Source organism: Leptosomus discolor, chromosome 2 (assembly GCF_034619465.1).
Source record: "Leptosomus discolor isolate bLepDis1 chromosome 2, bLepDis1.hap2, whole genome shotgun sequence".
In the NCBI taxonomy this organism is placed as follows: domain Eukaryota; kingdom Metazoa; phylum Chordata; class Aves; order Leptosomiformes; family Leptosomidae; genus Leptosomus; species Leptosomus discolor.
The window spans coordinates 92,953,603-92,976,932 of record NC_141392.1 but is presented as its reverse complement, the minus strand read 5'-3'; positions in this window follow the sequence as shown (position 1 = coordinate 92,976,932).

Genomic DNA, 23,330 nt, shown 5'->3' with positions numbered 1-23,330 from the left:
TGCACCTTTGCTGTCTGGTCTGATCGCTTTGCTGAATGTTACAGGTTTGTGATTCACTATCGTATTCCAATAACTCTTTGACCTGCATTAGCAATGAGGTAGTTTCATTCTAGGCTAGCCTGTACTGTCACGTCCCACACTCACAGATTTTTTGTGGCTGGATGCCTGAGATAATTTACTAAATCTCTGCAAGCTGTTCCAAGTTCTCATTTCTATACACGTATTTTGGTAGAAGAAAAAAGGGCAGAGGGAAATTCTCGCTTCTCTCTATTCCCCTCTCTATTCTGATTCTTCTGCCTAGTAGAAAGCCCTTAATGATCATTCTTTCTAAGGTTACTTCCTAATTTGAGCATTTTCTCTGGATATTCTGATCAAGAGAAGGAAAAGAAATGCCTCCTGGCAAAAGCTGTAGCCTTTTGGGACTGCCTATGGATGTACTGCACACATAGAACCAGCAAGCATGGCCATTATGCTACAGGATTTAAGACACACCAAACTCAGTATTTTGGTAGAATAGTGGAGGAAGAATTAAAGGAACATCTCCATGAAAGTCAGTCTTGGGCTACAAAAAGAACTTCATGAATTGCTTGGGGAATAGATAAAATAACAGTAATGGATGCATTTGGACAGAAAGACAGTTGTTAACATACTCCTATTTTCTGGCAACAGGGGTGTGGGGGCTGGAGTCAATGTCGTTTCAGGAAAAGAACACAAAAGAATCTGATTTTTTATTGTTACACTGGCAGTACACAGACTCACAGTTTCTGAGTTCTAGAAAGCCAGACATTCCTATTAACTGAAGAATATTAAAGCAAGACAGCTTGAACCCTGCTTTAGGCCCAGGAGTGTAAATCTGGAATAAGTTCACTGGTTTTGATGAGGATACTTTGGATTTACACCAGTGACTGAGAATAGAACTGGGCTGTGTTTCTTATTCTTCTGGTGATAGTGAAAAATGCAATCCTAATACAGTCGTGCAGGTGATCACAGGAGTATTCTCATATTGGTTTTACACTTCACTTTCAGATACAGGATTTAAGACTGTGAAACAACATCCATCTTACACAAGAGTACCTTTGAGCAACCTTCTAAACAGGTTCTATAAGAGGAGTAGTAACCTAATGCTTTCATGGCTCATCTGGCTGTCCTGTATGGGCCTTTCTTGCCTCATGAGAGGAGATTCAGAAAATACTGTTGTGTTTTATTTTGCTATTTATTGATGTTTATGGGTATAACACACAAAAATATTTTATGCAGTAAATGTTCAGAAAAAAGGTATATGGAGTTGGAGGAACTGAAGAAGCCAGAATAGTTTTTGTCGTGATGACTTTACAGAAGTGTTGGCTATGGAGTAGGTCATTATAGACACTGGCATTACCAGCTTTTGAACTGCAGCATTATTCCTTCTAGCCCAAAACTGTTTTATTGCAAGTAGCTGGTTTGCAGGTGAAAATGTTACAAACATGGTAAAGCTGCATAAGTCTCATGTGCTGTTTTGACAAGATCTCTTTTGTGAAAATGTGTATGAAAGTCCTACAGATGTAAAGTTAGAGCCAGTTCTAGCATTCAAAGGTTAATTACTTTTTTTTTCTTTCAGATAATATTCCATATCCTGCTGTGACTTTCCAGTTGTTTACCTGCTATAGTGCAAAGACTTCCTGAGCCACCCTTCTTGGCGTGATAAACCCACAGATATTGTGCTTGAAGGTGATACACAGATGGGAAAGTTTCTAACACGCATCAAAGCCATTAGATTTGTATTGCTTTTCCTATTGTTTGGTAACCATTGAGAGGGAGAGGATCTCTCTGTGACCTGGCTAATTGAAATGAAAGTCACAGAGTATTAAAAACAAATGGGAAGATGGAAAAGTAGGTTGCAGTAGGATTTTCAAAGGAGTTTTCAAACTCATGGACATCCATTGTCACTTGAGTGCCTAACTGCCTGAGGCTTCATTGGAAGACCCATCATGAGAGCTGGGAAAAACAAAACCCCAGTTAATACATACCACTAAACTTAAAAAAAAAAAAAAAAAAAGGAAACTACAGCCATAGCCTAAATAGAGCATGATTTCACGATTTGGGGCCATGCTGTGCTTCTGCCACTGGCTTTAATTGGGCAAGCATGTTCCTGTGCTTTGATTTTTCCTAGAGACAGAAAAGAATCAATAGAAGTGTCATCAAACAGCATATTTTGCTCTTTATTCACTTTGATAATCCCTACGCTCAGCTGGAAACTGCTGCTGGTGTACTTAGAATGCAATGTCTTAATCATGCAGTCCCCTAAACTCAATGAGGTGATGGTCTTTAAAGTTTAAAGGGTTGATATGAGAAAACCCAAACACTTTGGGTGATGAATGTTCGTGAAACACAGTGTCTTGGGCTTTTCTCCCATTTCTGAATATTTAACAGATGAAACCAAGCAAGGTTCCAGTCCAGTAAAGCACTTACTGTTTGCCTAATAACTGAGGGACATGAATGGCTTTATGTAATCAATTAAATCCCTTTTGAAGTTAAAATAGCTAGATAATGCTTTCAGATACATTCTAACCTAGTTTACTCCAAGCTAACAAATAGATCTTGAACTTTTTTTACTGTCTTGTACTTCTTTCAGCCTTCATTCTCTCAATGCATCAGAAATTGGGATAAACCAACAGAGTGACTTCATTAGCATGGGTTTCTTTGGAGACAGAGACCCATGCCTTGATGTTGTAAAAGAAGTGTCTAAGTAGGTCTTACTGGGCAAAATGAACAGGGCTTTTATTGATGTCTTTAGAGGTGATCTATTTAGTGATGTCTGCTTTCAAATGAAGAGTATGTTCAGTCACACAGATGGCACATCTGTTTTATATGACATTTTTTGAGAGTTATTTACATGAAAGTCCATTACTATTCCAGAATCTGTTTATATTTGTTGGGACTTTCCCACATGATGTTGTTGGGCATACTTAATACATACAGAACCACCAGCACTGCACAGCTACAGTAAAATACATGCAAATGACTGGGTGATCTGTGTGACATGGGTGAAACCATAAACACAAATGAACTCAAAGGCCTGCCTGATTTTTTTTTGTCTTTCATTTGCTCTGTTCATAGAAAAGATCCACAGAGCAGATTCAGGTGTTACTCAGACATTACTATTTTGTTTTTGTGTTCTCATTTCTTTGAGGAAAATTTTGAACTTTTAAGTAGTCAACATATTCTGATAGTGGTAAAGCAGAAATATCGCTAGGGGTTGACAAAGATCTTATTAACCTTCCTGGACCTTTCTGTAATCATGATACAAGACTGAAAGGTTTTATCACTGCTATTCTGATTGACAACTGTATGGCTGCACACTAAGAAATGTGAGATACTCCAGTGGTGAAAGAGTCTTACAAGGGAAAACTGTAATTCAACTTTTCTCCATAACCTTTAAACTCAAATATTGTTCCATGTGCTCAGACTGTAGCTCAGGTAATTCTACTGTTTCCTTGCTTATTGAATATGTGTTTAGTCAATGTTTTTTTCTATCAATATAGATATTAAACGCTGCATGGGGCAGCAGTTGGTTGGGCAATTAGTAGCGCTGCTCTCAATACAAATTGCAGTATGCCTGTATTCTGTTAAAGACTAATGCAATCAAAATATAATCACCAGTAAACATCATGATTGTTAGCTGATCATTCAGCAGTTAGACAGAGGAACACAGCATCAGAAAAAATGGGTGTATGTTCTACTTGTGCTTAAAATACTACTCTTTAATGCATAAGAATTGATGGGCCTTCTGCAAAATTCTTCTTCAGTTAAAACTTTGTATCATTAGCCTGATGGTGCATTAAAATAGGATACCAGCTTTTACTCCATATTCTGAAAGCATAAAATAGGATATAGTAAGGATAGAATGTTATATAAAGGATACCTTATTTGCCTGACAGAGGTTCCACTGGTACAAAATACTACTGGGAAGCTGATATTAATGAGAAAATCTCAAATCACACCAAATCCTTTTGTTCAGAAAATTATGTCCAAGAAGGGAAAACTAAGTTTAGGTATGGTGAACCTGCTTCCTCAGAAGACTGTTTAACCAGCTACTTTTAATTTTAAAAGATTTGTAGCAATCTTCGTATAAGGCATTTCAGAAATTCAGCAGTGAAACAAGAGTAACATTAAAAAGACTGAACAGCACAAGTAATTAAGTATACCTAATCAATTTTACTGTAGATTTCCCAAGGTTTTCAATCATCTAAAGAGACAGACAAAATACTTGAATCTAGAAGATTATATAAATGGTCAGGCAATTAATAAACAAAGTGTAGATCTATTGTTATAGAAAAAGTTATGTCACTTCTGAGTTGGTAGAGTATTTATGGCATCTCAAGCACCAACACAGCAGGAGTGCTTTTAACATCTCATTGCTGAAAAACATTCTTAATTTGAAAGTCCAAATTTGTTATCTTTTCACCCTGCACAACTGACATCAGGGTGTTGAAATCCATGGTTTGATATGTGATGCTTTGAATGTCCAGTGAGCATGGAAGAAGCTGTGCAATTGAATCTTTGCCATCTTTCAAATAAGTCTTTCAGGCACAGTTCTGGCATTACATCAGCAAAGCCTAGGCTGACATTCATGACCAAGCTGGTAGGAGTCTTTTATTCTTCTTTCTTTTTCCTTCTTCTTTACTGGTCCATGTATAGCCCCATCGATTCATCCTTCTCCTCTTCTGTCTCCCAAACAATCAAGACAAAACAAAGAAAAGACACAAATCTTGTGACACATGTAACTAAGAAGGCTGGTTGGACTTTTAACCTCATTTATTTGTAGTTTTACTTGGTAAATCCTTCACAGCAGGAACTGTCTCCTTCCCAAGTTTGTACAAGATGCAGCCCTGGAGGGGGCCTTTGGGAATGACTGCCGTCAATCCTAAAATAACAAATGCTGAGTTTGATCCAGAATGGTGTGTTTGAAGAGCATATGAGTGAAAGGGAAAATCTTTCCACCTCTTCCTTACACGAACAAAAAAGATTTCTAAATGGCCTTCATTAGAAATAGTATGAAAATTTCAGAGCTCTCAAGATACGATACAACAAAACTGAACTACACCGCACCTTTGAATCTTCAGCTGCATTTCTATATAGATCTGAGAAGCCCCCCACTGCTTGATAGTCTGAACTAGTTTCTGACATGTAACTTATCTTGAAGATGTACATACAGTATACAGTAGATCAGTATAGAATGGCCATAACGAGTTTTGTATTTTAAACTGAGTATACCAGAATATAAATGTTATTATATAACATAAACCAGTAGCTGTTGCATAACATATATTTTTCTGAATCTTTTCTGCAACTTGCATTTCTTCTACTAATTCTTCCCTTTCAAGCTTTTTGAATGCCTCATTGATTTTGCAACAGTTGTACCCACTTGTGACAAGTCATGCCACTTTCAGACTAGTAAGCAAAGCTACCCAATGTGTCACCCAGGATTTAACACAGAAAACGACATGGTGGTGTGAGCTACAGACCCTTCCCTGCCAGGGAGCAGCCAAAGTCTCTACCACAACTTGCTGACAGCCACAGGGGGTCTTGCAAAGCATGCTGCATAGGACAAATTCTTACAGGGATGTGAGACGCACTGCTGAATGTCAAAGACGAGTGTACACAACTCATTTGGTGCCTACGGTGCAGCGTGGGACCTTCTGGTCTGTGTTCTCCAACTCTGTCTCCTGCTGTGCCTGCTTTTTCCAGCTTGATCTCTTATCTGTTGTTGTGCTCCCAGACTCAGTTGCTGTTCTGTTGATTTGGCTGCAGACAGCAGGGTTTATGACTGTCTTATACAAGCCCTGAGAGAGCTTTGTTGGTGTGAATAATTCTCTCTCTAAGTTCCCTAATTACTGCTAATATTTGTTTTCATAACAGCTCCAAGACAGATTTTCCATGAGGAGGTTACCAACAATGCTGCATACCCCAAAGAGTTCATGTGCATGCTCTCCTGCTGTGTCGACTTTTTACTCATTCTGGGTAAACAGATCTTGTCTGGGACAAGTGTGGCCCAAAAGATGACATTTGGGTTTTAGGAAATTATGCTCATCTGGGTTTTAGGAAAATGCATGACCAGCTGAAGTCAGTCACACATCTATGACTGCTGGTGGTATCAGGTTCCCCTCACACACTGTCTCCTCTGTGTGAGCAGCCAAAGCCAAGCTGCTTCAAGGTACAGATCAGATTATGGTAGTGCTGTTTAATTTCCTATCCAGCATTCAGCTCCCCACATTTTCCTTGTGGATTGCTCCAAATTACCAGTCCAATCATGTGATTCGATGTGCAGCCAGCTGGCCAGAGCACAGTCAGAGCCTGGTTAATATTTGGAAAGAAGTACACTCATTTCAGCTGAAATAATGGAATATCCATAAATACAACATGACTTTTGAAGAGTTTGAGCAGCTAGTCATTTGTTAGATTGGTTAACAACAGCTTTAGTCTATTCATCAAACAAATTAAAGTGCTTCTACAAAAGCAAATCAGAAAACAAGGTAGTGCAAAACTGTCTCAAGCACTTTGCCAGTAGTCCAAAACCTGAGCTTCACAATTCAATTTCTCAGCAGAAGCAGCAAAAGTTGGGGACAAAGGGCATGAATACAAACCGGTTGCAGGATAGCATGCATGTATTTCCACAAAGGTGTCTCTCTAACTATTCAGTGAGGCTTAGGTCCTCAGTTTCCCTCTGCATTTCTATCTGACCTTTTGCATTCCAATGACTTGGGCAGTCTGGGCAACAGCATCCTTGTGCAAGAAGAAAAAACAGAAGTAAGGAAAAAAATATTCAAAGGGAGGAAGGATTGCTCATTTTTGCTTCCTGATTTCCTCTTGTTTATTTAAGAATTTACAGAAGTGCACTTTCATTTCTATTCTGCTTTGGAGTTTGAGTTTGGTTCATTTGTTTTTGCAGGAGAGTTTTCAAAAATGCTGACCTTAGATTTCACTTAGCAGAACAGAGATTTGTGAGTGTGAAGCTTTCAGTGTTTGTTTCCCATTCAGTTATACAGGAAGTTATCCAAGAAGCTGCAACCAAGCCAGATGATATTATGAAAATATCACAGAGAGTTAATAAACTCTGAAGAATGGTGAAGTGGCATCTCATGAACCTAGGTCAGCAACAGAACAAAGTTCTGTTTAATTCAATACTTAATTCCATAGAAAAAATAATGTTTGATCTACCTCCATCAAAAAAACTAACTAGGGACAAAATCTTCCTGGTTCTGTATGTTAGACATGTAGTGATTCTACAGGGTGAAAAATAATGACTCACTGAACTGAAAGTAACCTGGACAATGTGCAATAAAGTACTGTATGATCTTCCAAAGAACAGCTATACCTGGCATGAATATGCATTTCATCTGTTGTCCCACTTTGATATTTCTGAACATGTTTCTGTGCTCCAGAAGGCCCTGGACAGCAGGAGGTTAGTCTTGTCATGTGTAACAAACCACACTACCTTAACAATGCGTATGAGTGGATTTGTAGAATGAAATCACAGGCCCTCTGGTCCTGCTGCCCACACTATACATTTACTTTGGAGTAGTAATGTTACTAGTTTGTTTTCTTGGACTGTTTGACCATGGTGGTTGGAACATAGAATCATAGAGTCCTAGAGTGGTTTTGATTGGAAGGGACCTTCGAAGATCATTTAGTCCAACCCCCCTGCAGGCTAGACAGTAGGGGCATTTATTTCTTGTCAATCCTTTTTTTTCAATTGAGCTTGTGTCTTGGTATCACCCCACAATGTTAACACAAGCATAAAACACACAAGTGGTAACGGGAGATAACCAAAAGACCCGTGCAGCAGTAGGGTACAGTAAACTCATGAGACTACTAAGAAAGGTCAGACTCCTGCAGATATCCTGGGACAAAGAATATACCTAGCCTAGATTATAGCACTATTAATTCTATATACTAATTTACCTCTTATTTTTCTAGTTAATAAAATGTATAACATTTAAAAATTCTGCTTCACTCACAATTGCAATACCACTTAGCTCCTTTGTACCTTCATAGCCTGGCTTACCCTTATCTTTATAGACAGCAGCTGGCAGAAAGATTAGAGCAGTAAAAAGAAAAAGTGACTTTCAAACTGTGGGCTGCATGGGCCGCTGTCCTACTTAAGGTACCTTGTGACTTGACCTTATGAACTAAAAAAAGCATGAAAGTAAGGTTGCAGACATGAGGTCTGAGAACTGTTGAGCAGATGCTGTGCAGGGGAACTATGTAGAAGTTACTAACTTATTTTCTTGTCATAGATATCTTGGGCTTTCCATGCCACAGTCACTTGTCTTGCCCCTTAACTACTTTCTAAGCAATCTATATAAATCAACCTGCTTATGGGGTAGGAATTTAACTAATAAGTTATTTAAGTAATTGGATGACATCCTGGCCCAACTCTCATTGACCTTAATGCAAGAATTTTATCCCTCATGTCTTGAAAAAGACAGTGACTTAGGTATTGCTCACTTCCCTAAATACAAACAGATTATGCTATTAAATTACCTCATAACTTTTATATTAATGTGGGATTTATTTATTTATAAGGAAGAATACAAACATGAATGCTGTAACACAGCTGAGAAACACAATGAAAAATAAAAGTGGGATGAATGTCTTTCAGTAAATACATTTACTTTAATTCATTACTCAGGCCTAATTCTTGCCATGTTTTATTATAATAAATTATAAAGAAAATAAGATTACAGTGATAAAACAACATCTCTTACCAATGAGTACCTAGTGCACACATGCAAATGGTTAGGCTGTCTACCTACTCTGCCAGCTAAAAAACACCTCAGCTTAATCTTTTGCTATCATTTCCAAAACCATCTTTGAAGTTTGATCTGGAACAGCTCATCCCCTGAACAATGTCTTTTACTTCTCTGCCCAAAAGAAAGAATTCAATTACAAGAAAAACAAACAATTCTATCGTTCCCATAATTTATACTCACTTTTGCCTGAAACCTACATTCAGGAGATCTCTTCTGTCATAAATCTTTTGTTGATATGCATCTGAGTTGCTTGAAGTAAAAGATTTCTCAATTACAGCAACCCCTAAGTATTAAAAATGGAAATTTCTTCATCAGGAAATATCATTTCATTGAAAGTAAGTTGTTCCTCAGGAAGGAACAGTTTAAATTAATCTTTTGATCTATAAATAAAAATAACTATGACATTTTTATGATGTGAAATTTTGGCATTTTTAAAGTGACTTTTAAAAAATCTGTACAAGCACAATAAATCCACAGTAATTTGTAAGTTTACAGCATTTAATGGTATGTAAAAGGTTAGCACTAGTAAGAGGTGCTTACTAGTGATAACTCAATGGTTACATTTGACAAGACATCTCAAATGAAGAATGAGGAACGATTAAAATGGAACTTCACATGCAGCAGCCTGTTGCATTGGCTTTTTTATTGTCAGACAAGAGAAATTGACACTATTAAAGTGTGACTATTTCACATGTCCACTTTAGGATGAAATTATTTACATTTAAAAGGGCCTACTACTATGCACTTTATAACCTAGGATCACTGTCTCAACTGTAGATGTCTACAATGGGTGAGATAAACCCCAACTCAAAAGGAAGAAGAATTAAGGTACATGTATTGCTGTGTTTCACCCCTTCAGCTTTCTCCATAATTCCTGTTTTTCTGTGCTTTATCTCAGTATAAAATTTCAAGGCTTTCTGACTCTAGAAAAATATGTTATTGAGACTAAAACTGTCTCTCCCACTAGTGTTTTCCAAGGGGCATTTAGTCGCTTGCATATTGCAACACCAGCAGCAGGAAAAATAATGAATGATTCCTGTAATACTTTTTTTTCCATTTAGGCTTTTATAAAGTTGTCACACATAGCTACAGCCCTGTAATGTAGTGCAGGTAACATCATGAGAAAAGGGTCTGATTGATTATAACAGGATAAATAAATGGGAAGAAAGGAATCTGTCAATTTTTTTGAAAAGAAATGAAAGCAGTAAGATTTTACAATTTATCTCTTTATTTAGTTAATATTTATTTTGCAGTACCAAACTGGATCTCTCTGTTCTAGTACACCTCTGCTGACCATCATCAGCACAGATTATAGAATACAACGGAATAGAAAAGACTATTCCAGTTGGAAGGGACCTACAACAATCATCTAGTCCATCTTCCTGACCACTTCAGGACTCACCAAAAGTTAAAGCACGTTATTAAGGGCATTGTCCAAATGCCTCTTAAACACTGATAGCCTTGGGGCATTGACCACCTCTCTAGGAAGCCTGTTCCAGTGTTTCACTACTCCCTCTGTAAAGAAATGGTTCCTGATATCAAGTCTGAACTTCCTCTGGCACAGCTTTGAACCATTCCCGTGTGTTCTGTCCCTGAATACCAGGGAGATCAGCACCTCCATCTCCACTTCCACTCCTCAGGAAGCTGTAGAGAGCAATAAGGTCGCCCCTCAGACTCCTTTTCTCCAAACTAGACAAACTCAGGAAGCAATCAGAAAAATGAAAGGAAAAGAAAATGAAATCACTTTTTTTATCTTTCCCTTGAGGTAGCAGATAATCATCAGATGATTACAAAAGTGCAAAAAAAGTTCAAATATGATGTGTATGTGTATATCTCTGGGTCCATGTGCATGCCTCTTGTTCCTAAATGCTTGCTGATGCTTTTCCATTCTTGAGAAACCAGTTCTTCTCTCCAAACCTTCTGCTCTAATTTCAGACTTTTTAATTGCTACTAACCAGTTTCCATTAGCACCAGTGGAAAAAAAATTGCAGTCATTATTTTTTTGGGGGGTCTGAAAACTAAAGATTTCACAGACCCATCTTGTGTAATTTTTTAGCCATCTTATTGACCTATTAAGCAATAATGCCTAGAAGGATGGGTTCATAAAAAAGACAGATTTTCCAACATTTTTTCTTAGGAAAAATACAGTTTAAATGTATGACTCAGATATGTCACAGCAAAAGTGTATTTTCATGATTTTTTACTATACCATGAAATCCCTGGATGCAAAAGCTGGATCTGTAATCAGCTGTGGATTTGTGCTGGGATGCCATGAGGATGAGGGTGCTTTAGGTCTATTAGGAAATGAACAGAAACTTGAATGTGTAAGGGGCACTCAGTACTGTTACATGCCTAAGTTCCTTGATTGTATATTGAAAATGAGATATTAACTTCCACGCCATTCTGATATAATTAAAAATTGTATGATAAATCTTTTAAAGTTTACTGCTTAGGTGTGGCAGTAGCAGATGACTCGTATGTCAAACTAGCAGAATAGATCAAATTAGAAGATACAGTGAGGTATTAATTTTATGAGTATTTATAAATATTACCCAAAAAACACAGCTTCGTGCAATGTAGGTATGCAGAGATACATATCCCCCACCATTTGATGGCTTATAGAATCATAGAATCATTTAGGTTGGAAAAGACCCTTAAGATCATCGAGTCTAACTGTAAACCTAGCACTGCCAAGTCCACCACTAAATGATGCCCTTAAGTGCCATCACTGCATGTCTTTTAAATACCTCCAGGAATGGTGACTCAACCACTTCCCTTGGCAGCCTGTTCCAATGCTTGACAACCATTTTGGTAAAGAAACTTTCCCTGATGTCCAATCTAAACCTCCCCTGGAGCAACTTGAGGACATTTCCTCTTGTCCTATCACTAGTTACTTGGGAGAAGAAGCCGACACCCACCCCACTACAACCTCCTTTCAGGTAGTTGTAGAGAGTGATAAAGTCTCCTGCCCTCAGTGTCCTTTTCTGCAGGCTAAACAACCCCAGTTCCCTCAGCTGCTCCTCACAGGACTTGTGCTCTAGACCCTTCACCAGCTTCATTACCCTTCTCTGGACCTGCTCCAGCACCTCAATGACTTCCTTGTAGTGAGGGGCCCAAAACTGCACACAGGATTTGAGGTGCAGCCTCACCAGTGCCGAGCACAGGGACAAGATCACCTCCCTACTCCTGCTGGTCACACTGTTTCTGATACAGGCCAGGATGCTGTTGGCCTTGGTGGCCACCTGGGCACACTGCTGGCTCATGTTCAGCCAGCTGTCAACCAGCACCCCCAGCTTCTTTTCCATTGGGCATCTTTCCAGCCACTCCTCCCCAAGCCTGTAGTGCTGCGTGGAGTTGTTGTGGCCCAAGAGCAGGACCCGGCACTTGGACTTGTTAAACCTCATACAATTGGCCTCAGCCCATTGATCCAGCCTGTCCAGATCCCTCTGCAGAACCTTCCCACCCTCAAGCAGATCAACACTCCCCTCCAACTTTTGTCTGCAAATTTACTGAGGGTCCACTCGATCTCCTTGTCCACATCATTGATAAAGATATTAAACAGAACTGGCCCCAGTACAGAGCCCTGGGGAACACTGCTTGTGATCGGCTGCCAACTGGATTGAAATCCATTCACCACCACTCTTTGGGCTTGGCCATCCAGACAGTTTTTTACCCAGTGAAGAGTATACCTGTCCAAGCCATGATCAGCCAGTTTGTGCAGGAGAATGCTGTGGGAAATGGTGTCAAAGTCTTTACTAAAGTCCAGGTGGACAAAATCTGCAGCCTTTCCCTCATCCACCCAGCAGGTCCCATTGTCATAGTAGGAGATCAGGTTAGTCAAGCAAGCCCTGGCTTTCATAACCCACAATGACTGAGCCTGATCACCTGGTTGTCCTGAATGTGCCATGCAATGGCACTCAAGATGATCTGCTCCATAACCTTCCCCACATGATGAATTGCTAAGCCTACTACAGCCAGCACAAAAAATTGCTTTGGTCTATGGTTTTGATCACCAATTTAGGCTTACATGGTCATTTGCATGGGAGTATAGGACAATCAACTGCTATTCATCCATAGCAGTTAGAAATGGCAAGGTGCAGATGAACTGTATGACTGACAAGATTTTTTTTTTTTCAAAACTTTAATCTTATTTAGCCAAATAATCTACTGTTTGAACAAATTAGTGAATATAGTATAACTTTCAGTTTCTAAAAATTTAGATTGTTGTGTGCATGTGTAAAATGTAAATCACATTTTGAAATTGTAGTATTCAATGTTGTTGCATCTTTCTTTTCTCTTGTGATTTATTGCCCTAGCACTGGTATGTATCCATAGCATTGTCAGATAGCCATGCATTCAAATACGCTAGTTTTTTAATTTCATGAACTTGCTAAAGAATTGATAATCTTTATATGTGACTTAACATCAACATCACTGTAAATTAAGAGCAGCATCTTGGCCTGCCAGCACGTATTTTGGATGTATATTATTAAATATACTAGTAAGCAAAAGCAAGTCTTCCTAGATGAAATAACCGCAGGAAAAAGCTACGTGAAAACCCAAGTCACTGGGAAAAGGAAACTGTTTAAAACGTGGTGGTGGATAACTAAATTGCCTTTCATACAACACTCTATGCTGCAAGTCTAAGTAAGAGAGACGTGCAGTTCCTGCAGTGTTATAGTCCATGAGTTTACGCCACTGATTCAGAATAACATTTCCTCACATCTGTTCCTTCCTTTTCTGTTTGCCAAAACTTTAGGAAGAAATTGTTTGAAATCACTTAAAGACTTGCATTCTTTTTTTTTTTTTTTTTTAAATTAAATTTTTTCACATTTATGGTCTATTTAAACATGACATGGTCTGTCATTACTCAGTCTGCAATCTTGTTTTTCCTTATGATTTGTCTTACACCATTGTGATCTTTTTTCTTGGAAGCACAGTTTGCAAATAAGTGATTTTCATGGATGAAGGTAATTGTTTGTCATGGTAAATAATAGGAAAATCATGGAGAAAAAACATAATAGCTGGCTTTTTGAAAAAGGGGGAGAACAATACTCCCTCAAACCTGAACAGAAATTTTTAATTAAGGTATTTGTCAAGGAGAAGAATAGTCAAAACAAATAACCCTGATTACACAAGGAAAATATGTAGACTCATGTGATAGTAGTAAACTAATAATTTTAAATAATTTTAACAATTTGCACTCTTTTCTGAACTACATCTGGTATCTTATTGTTCCAATAACTCCTGATTTACAGCTTTGATACAATTCACTGAACTACAAAGATCCTCTGCATTCTTGTGCACCGTCTCTTTCATTGCCTTACATGTGGCTGAGTTGATTCCCTTAACCCCTTTATTTCAAGCTGTGTATAGCTTTTTTTCCCATTGTCTAGTACACTAGACATAAGGACCTTAATGCACATCAAGAACCTCTGAATGAGGTTGTTTTCCAGAACGTGTATGTATTTTCAATTGTCTTGAGACATTTGTCTATTAATAGTGTCAGATTCTGGAATTTAGTTGTTTGTCATCATCCAAAATTCTGATTTAAACATGTTGAGGAGAGGGTACTCAGAGTGCTCAGGTACTTCTGTATGTGGGTCTTAAGGTTTTGAATAAAAATGTATGGACCTTGAGTAGATACCTGTGTGGTTTTTAGAGGTTGCGGGCAACCTGTCAGTGCACACATAGATATTATACTTCTGGCAGTGCTGTAGATGAAAAGGTTCTAAATTATTTCTTTTTTCTGACTGTGCAGGAAGGCAAACTGGCAACCCTGGCTGGATACAAGATTATTTGCCCATTCTTTTGAATTCAGACACAATAACAGTGTCAGTATCTAAGACAGGATCTGATAACAGGGGTCTTGAATATGGGTCTTGCATACTATACTATTATTTTTCCTATAAATGCCTTAACAAAAGAGATTGGCTGTAAGTACCCATAACCCAGGAAAGTATGAAGGATTCTTTATCCGTATGGTTGCAATATTACTACTGTTTTTGTGTGAAAGTTATATAACTTAAAGGGTGTATAACTCAACAACCTTTTTTGGAACTGTGATTCTTTTTATATCAGTTGTAACCTAGCAAGGAGTGTAATGTGGCTAGTTAATTTTGAAATAACAGCTGAGACAGGTAACCTAGCTTTTAAATTTTATTTGCAATAATAGTTCAGGCATGTAGAACTGAAATCAGCCTGCTAACTTCACTTATAAAACCCCTATGATGTTGACTTAGCTGCTGCTTTAACCAAGGTATGTTAAGAAAGTTTTCTTATCTGTTTTTCTGGTTTTGTTAAGCAGTGTGAACATACCCTGTGACTGAAGATCAGAAGGAATAGATGACACTCAAGGAAAGAAAGACGGAAGAAGGGATGGAACTACAGATCCTGAGAATCCAATTTTGTGTTGCTATGGAGTGTGTAACTATGGAAATAACTTACCATTTCTATTAGATTTTTTTTTAAATTGAATATATCACACAGTAAGTTCTCTTGTGGAGATTCTTTTTCCTTTTTAACAAAGTCGACTTAAGATAAATAAAAATAAAGATTACTGCTTTCAGTAAAATGAAACTTTCATAACAGAGACAGATGCTGGAGGGAACAGGTAGTAAAAAGAAAGAGACAGTTAAAATAAGAGGAGTGCACAGGTACACATAGAGCTGGACTACTAAGTATGTTTCATGCCACGGTTAGAAATATTGTTACCTCAAGTGTTTCTATAGTAAGTAAAAAAACCTTATTTCCAGTGAGTGATTAAAACTGTTGGTGAACAATAAAAGGCTCACCTGAAGTGACACATCAATACAATAGCTCTATATATGTGAAAATCCCAGCAATCTTGAAAGATGGTAAGGTTATGGTTTTAATTGCTTTGACTGTTTCATGAAAAAGAAGAGAATGTAGCCTCACTATCTGTCATCAGCGTGAGAACTGTAAAGATGTCTAAACATCATTTAGAGAATGACTCACACCTATGCATGATAGAAGGCTACAACCACTAATAAAATATAAGACAATGCTCAGTGCTCAAAACTGAGGGAGGTTATAACCTGTGGTCTTTGGCTTTCAGGTGGTAGATGTTTGAACTCCGCTGTTTTGCAGTTTTAGCAGAAACATACCCATGTCTTAACACTGCTTTCAAAATTGTCTAAATAAAGGCTCTTGAAAGTAGAATTTATTTCACCTAGCATCAGATGTCCACTACTCTAGGTATCCTGTGTAGTCAATGAATAGAAAAAGGCTCTTTGAAGGTGTAAGTCCATCCTCTGAAGTACTTTAGACAGTTGCCTCAGAATAAGAAGAATCAGCTTTTTTCTATAACTATACAGAGAATTCCCAAACCAGCTTATAAGTTGAGATATACATTTGGTAGCATGGATCCCATCTCAAGGGCTGAATCTGCTGCCAGGTTATATTTATGACTTTGGAACTGGTAAGGAAAACAGACTTTGGGAATACCTGGCTGGGATCAGGGACTCTGGAATGATCTGTAAGGCCTTGGGGTTGCTGCAAGAAGGAGAAGGGATATGATTCCAGGAGGAACATCCATCAAAGAGACAAAAGTGGTCATTTTTCTAGCAGACACCTCACTTGAATAAGGTGAATCTAAACTTAGTCTGCACAGAGATTTCTCTCATTAAAATACTGATAACTCTTCAGGGGATACCTCCACCTACTCATGGGGGGACATTACAAAATGAGAATTTTCTGCCTATTTTATTATTAGCATCACTATGTAGTAAAACTACCCTATCACTCTGGAAAGGAAAAAAAAAAGAATTTCTTAGGGATGCAAAAAAATCAAGTGGCAGTCTCCAGTAGGGAAAAAAAAAATTAGCCTTTGGAGCCAATTTCAGGATTTTACAGGACTAACTCATAATTGTTGAATTTTGGGGGTTGCTAAGATTGCAACACCTTTCAATATTTTTTCTGTGTTCTGTGGCAGAATATGTAAGGATATCTGCAAGTGAGCCATCTCTTCAAGTTTCATAGTGAACCTGATGGAGAATATATTACGGTCTCTAGAAGCAGCTGAAATAATACTATGGTGTTGATATTCTCCTGTTGGTATCAACACTTCCATCAAGTGTTTCCTTCTGATATAGAAAAACTGACATTAAACAACTCAGTGCTATGTAAGTTTGTAATATTACCTTTGTATACGTGAAAAAAAAGAACAATAGCAACTATATGATTTATCAATGTATTTCTCAACAGGGCTGATCAGGAGAGATTAGATTATGTTGGGAATCACTTGTCAGAAATCTAGCATTTTGGACCTTCTAGGTTGTCAGTGTATTTCTGTTTGCTTATTATCTAGTTACCTGTGTGACATACATTGGTGGTTTCAATCTAGTTTCTGTTGTGCAGGCATATATCTGTACCTGTTCCTGAATCTGTATCTGACACTGCTTCAACTGATTCAGCTGAGGCTGAAGCCTTGTGTGTTTGGGTAAAATGAGCTTCTTTCTTCCACTAAAGCTAGTACATGTTAATCAGAGATGAGTATAATTGGAAGAACAGCTATTTATATCATCCCAAACAGAGATGCTGAAGCACATGACCCAAGAGCAGTTCTGGTGCCATGATTAGAAAAATACCATATGAACATTATTTTGGAAATACTTTTCCTGAGAGCTAAAAGAGCCAAACTTATTAAAGCTTAACTAGTCCTATAGAAATATTAAGGTAATTTACCAGTAGCACAAATGCCAATAGAACACTTACAGAATGACTGAGTACAGGATGTTCTTCCTTCTGAATGTGCTGCCAGAAAATTCTGTTGACGTAGGGATATCATCAGTAAGGAAATTACCAAAATGGTAGACTCATTTCTATAGCATTTTCTTCAGCTCCCATAAAGCTTCCAGAAGGTTAATGATGAAGTGCAGGCTTTGTGTACAGAAGACTCAAAGCTAGACATGTGTGCTTTTATGGAGAAACAATTGTTGTTTTTTTTTTTTCTGTGAAGAATGAAAACTGTTTTGTAAGGTGTTTCAAAAATTCCTGTTGTGTGGAATGAATTTGTCATCCCTCATGTATTAAGCTAATTCCTTTTGTGGTATTTCCTGAACAAGAACAGCAAGTGTTTCAACTTCCATCTGGACACAGTTCTGAAATATGTCAAAGACACTGATCAAGCCTTGGTGTGGATGAGTTTAGTGGAAAAGAAATTTCAAGATCACACAAATATTCGTTATCATAACAGAAGATTCACAATCTAATAAACCTTACAGTAAAATTTCCATCTGATTTATTAAGTCTCGTTCTATGTAGTTATTAAAACACACACTAACAGATGAACAATTGCTGATGCATGCATTGGTGGATATACATAAATCCCTTGTATTGTAACTTTCATTAGAAGGCATTTCTAGGACTGATACTAAGGCAAAAATGTATGCCAGACTCTTTCTTTCTTCCATTTCCAGTGCCTGTGCATAAAAATGATACAGAGAAAACTGAAAATAAATAATCTGTTTTATAGATCCCGACAAAAAAATCTTGTCATTGATCTCCCCTTTCTCTTTCGGAATTCTTAGTAATCTTTCCAACATGAAGTTAAAAACTAACCTCCCTGAAGACCTCATCTTCTACTAATGTTATCAGAGCTATTTCCTGTGAAGGTAAACTTACTGCAAAACTTCCAGGAAGATTCCTAAAAATATCCCAGAATCTATCTTTAATAAATACTATATATGACCTCACAACATTTCTTCATTATGGCCTCATGATAATTTCAGTAGAAGATTCTTGTTCTTCCTGTTAATCTCCACTGTATGCAAACAGACAATGTAGGACACCTCTGCCTCCAAATGATATGTTAGAGACATGCTCAGAGAGAAGGCATGGTTAGAAGCTGGTCCAATAATTCCAGGGTACAACAATGGAAGCATTATATTGTCTCAAATTGCCATTAAAAATATTTTCTTAACTTGCTTTTCCAGCTGGCTTAGATTCTTTGTTTTAGCTCTGTTGAAATCAGATTCATCTTGACCCTGGATGCATTGATGAGTTCCTGGTCCATTTGTTATTACAAATGGTTATTTTTAAGAGGAAAAACAGTGGCAAGGAGAAACATCACATAAATGTTATCTTAACGGTGACAGACCATGAGAAATCCAGGTTTGGGTGAAATTTTAACCTTTTGCTTTCACTGTAAGATGTGAAATTTCAATTCTACTGATTTCTGTTATTCTCACATTTCTTTAAAAAGCCCCTCTGTGGTCCGTAATCAATTCTGTGGGGCTCCAAAACAGCTATGTGGACTATGTGTGCTGTTTTTCCTAGTATTTCATCAGGGTCATTATTAACATTGGACATATCAAAGAAGAGCCAAAATAAAGCAAACTGTAACAGCTGTGGAGGTGCACATTTCTGTGTATTGGCAGGCTAATTTGTGAATTATACTCTTTAACTAACCTCATTAAAACTTGTCCTTTGGAAAAAACCAAACCACGTATCTATGGTTTTTTCAAGGCTTTTAAGCTTTTTTCTCCCCTCACATTCCTGAAGTGATGGAAACATGGTGCAAAACACCACAGGCCAAGAGATTACAACACAATCTTGAAAGGCAGAAGAAATATGCTTGAGATATTTAAAAACCTGAAAACTGCAGCCATAGTGTCTCCCTCAGACAGTTGTGAAGCTGAAGAAAACTCAGAGGGCCACCTCGATGGTTGGGGTATTGGAAAACCTGTCATAAGAGGAGTAGCAGTTTGATGAGCCCATAAGAGAGAAGGTCATTGGGCCCAAAATCCTCCACTGTCTAAAGGAGGTCTGTAGGGAAGCCAGGGCCAGACTCTCCACAGAGGCGTGCAGTGAAGAGACAAGAGGCAGCGATCACAAACTGCAGCAAGAGAGATGCTTTTGAGACAGGAAAAAAAAAAAAAAAGATGACCTGGAAGTTATTTGATCCCACCCCTTGCTCGTAGCAGGGTTATCTCAAAGTTAGAGCAGGCTGCCATTCCCAGTCACATTTTGAAAATCTCCAAGCATGGCATCATGACAGTTTATTAAGTATTTGTGCCAGTACTCTAAATAATTCCAAAGCTTTAGAATTATTTCAGAAAATATATGTAAAGTGCACATTGGATAAAACTGCTAAAAAGTAGTGACCTTTTAAAATTTAACTGTTCATATAACTATGTATTTTTTTTTACAGTCAAAACTTTTCTGAATCACCAAGATGTTTAAGTTATCTTTGGATTTGCTATAGTTTCTAATTACTTGTTCTTGAAGTAATAACTGAAAATTGGATAGGAATATTTTCCCAAGGGCATAGTATCTCACACCTTGTTTGACAAAGACTGAACATGTTTTCTTGTTAGGCAGTAAGGCTTAAATAATTAGGCCTCACCATGAAAAATAAACAAACAAACAAACACATTTGGGATAAGAATTTAAAAAATTCTTAAGTTGTGCAAAATTCTTTAAGTTGTGCAAAGAAGGACACTGTTTAAATTACTCTTGTAATAAACAGACACATTAATTTTCTTTAAAAATCAATGCATCAAAACCAGGATATGAATCAAAACCACAAAGAAGTTATCTAAGTTATCTATTAGAAATATATTTTTGGAAAATACAGAATTTGAATTTTCATGCCAATGGGCTCTGACATTAAGTGGGTTATTTTAAACTCTTCTGTGAATATTTCCCATAAAGCTCACTGGGGCTGGGCCTCTGGATCTATGGGGAAGGAAGGAAGACAGTGAAACTCTTCCTATTGGACTGACTGGTGACCCAAGCTGATCTGATCAACTGCTTCATTCTCTTGGATCCTTTGCTAAGCTGCTACATTGCGACATTTGTGAGTGATGTTTCACATCATTTCCAGTTGGCTCAGAGACCACGTCCCATTCTGGTGGGTGATGACTCATCCTCTATTGTTGTGCCTTCATCACCTCCTGGCTACAATATAGCTGTGTGATAAACCTGGGCATGACGCCTACAGCACTTAGGAAACTCCAACTAATAGAGAAGGCTGGAACACATCTCCACAGGCACACTGGCTACCATGGGTCCACCAAGCCTCCCTGCAGAGATTTCCCATGGAATTTCAGCTCAAGTTCAAATTCCTTTTTTACTATCAAAAAATCCAGATTCTAATTCTGTGGTTAAGTTTGTGATTTTGAGTTCTGCTCTCTTCCTTTGGACAGTGCATTGTAAATGGGATAAAGCTTAGCTCTCAGAGTTTTGTTGTGGTTCAAACTGAGACCTAGAGTTCCTGCAGGGACAAAAGAATGTCAATAGTTTCTCTTCCTCAGCTCCAAGCTCCTCTTCCATTTTGCCTTTTCTAATGTAAACACACAAAATAACTTTCCTAATCCTGAAGCTTAAAACCTACCAGAACATTGCTCCTTCTGGAGGGGGTGAGAAAATAGAAATCATGCAAGAGACGCAAAGTTCTGTTACTTACTGCAAAGCAGGAGGTCAGGGAGTGAGTGAGGACTGCAGCCAGGAGGATCTATGTAGTGGACCAGACTGATCACACACAGCTAATAGCAAGTTCAGGGTCAAAGTTGTGGCTTTCTTTTGAAGAGAGGCTGTTAAAAGGCATAGTGGCTAAATTTAGTGATGGAAAATACTTTGAGTTTGCTGAAAAATTCCTCTTGTTCACTACCACTAGAAACAGTTGATAAAATCAGAGAAATATTTGAAGGCTTTAATTCATCAGAGTATTTACCCAGACAGCTAAGTCCATTCCTATTTAGTGAAGCATGGGAGTATTTTAGTGTTTTGTGTCTACTACTTTTCTATTCATACTGGCCATGTGAGAAGCAGGCCTCAAGAGCCTTAACACAAGAAGGAAGCAAGTGTCATAATTTCCTGTTGTGGAAGCAGAACATCTGACAAGTTAATGCAAATACAAAATTGGACAAACTAAGAATGCTTCGCTAGTCCCTCTGAAGTAAGAAACTAGTCCTGAGAGCAGAACTGGAGAAGCTTGCAATTTATATAGCCTGGACTGCTGATAAAGAGGAGATTATGGCTGTATGTATGACTGATATGGAGGTGCAATTCCTAGATCTGCTTCAGGTAGAATAATAAAAAAAGTTGTGAGGTAGAACTTCCAGAACATTGCCTCCTGAGTACAGTCTCTGGAAAGAAAACCGCAAATAACTTCCTAAATATTCAGGTGGAATCTCTCTGAGTAACTGACTATGGCTTGCCCCAGGGAACTCTGTAAATCTCCTCTTTAAAGTTTTCCTTATTTCATTCTTCTGTACATGATCCAGTGAAAGCAATTCCTTCTGCGTACTACAGCTGACCTACTGTACCACTTCAGTTTGAGAGAAATGCAATAAAAATAGCTAAAGAATGTGCTGATGAGAACAGTTATTGAGGGAAGCTGTCATGGGATTTATAGCACCTTCTTAATTTGCTGGTGCCTAAGATGAGCTGAGCTAGGAAAGCAGAGAACTGCATTTGGGAATTAAAGCCAGCTTTCAAATGCAAGTGTTATTGATATTATAGAGGAATACATATGAAGAGGAAAGCAGGATATGCCTTGACAGCACCAAAAAACTGTCATATTATTTTCCCTAGACCTAAGCATTCTGCACTCCAACTGGGAAGGAATTTAAGTGATTACAATAGCTAAAAAAGCAGGTGTATAGGTCTATGTGTAGGTATATTTCAGGTTTGGAAGAAATGTCCTTTTTTAAAAATGCTGTATTGAATTCAGTGTGAAACTACTGCATTGTTCTGATTCTAGCCAATTCAAAGGAGCCTTGTAATTCATTTGTGTCTCTGTAGTGCACTTCTATTGTCAACATTTGAATAGAATCTTGCAGCTTACTAAGACAATTCTGATTCCTCCACCTTAATGTTTTTTTACACATAACTTTCTAGTCAACGTGTCAATAAGGAACTCCAGCCGTGGTTAACAAGCATGATGAACCAGTTATCTGAAAAAGCAGTTCTATTTTACTGTTTCACATGGATCAAGAGGACACAGTTCAGCTGTAAATTTCACTTTCTCACATGTCGTTGTGAATATCACATTGTCAGTGAAAATAAGGCACCTGTGGAAGCTTTGAAGATTGCTATCTGGAAGCCTATCCGTTGGTATAAATTAAATAATTATGCAAACTGTATCTATTTAGGAGTTCAATAGTATGTGCACTAATTAGAGCCACACACATTTAAATGATACAAGTAATAGGTACAGCAAAAGGAAAGAAGGAAGAGGAATAAGGAAATTAACACAGTAATCACAAAAAAATCCTGGGAACTTTCCTAGAACTGCTAGGAACTTTTCTAATTATCCCATGGTATGTTTGAGGTGTATTATTGAAACAGCTTCTGTTATGCAAAGAAAAAGCAAATAGAAGAAAGGGGAAAAAAAAAATATTATTTTCTTTTTAGCCACATATGTAGCCTATCATGTAGGTAGTTACACCTCCCTTCCTCACCCCAGACAGACCATCTGTGGGTCACCCAATACTTGGTCAGTGATAATTTTGTCAGTCGCTTTGTTCTGTTATATTGTGTTGTCATATAGCAAGTCTATTATATTCTGCT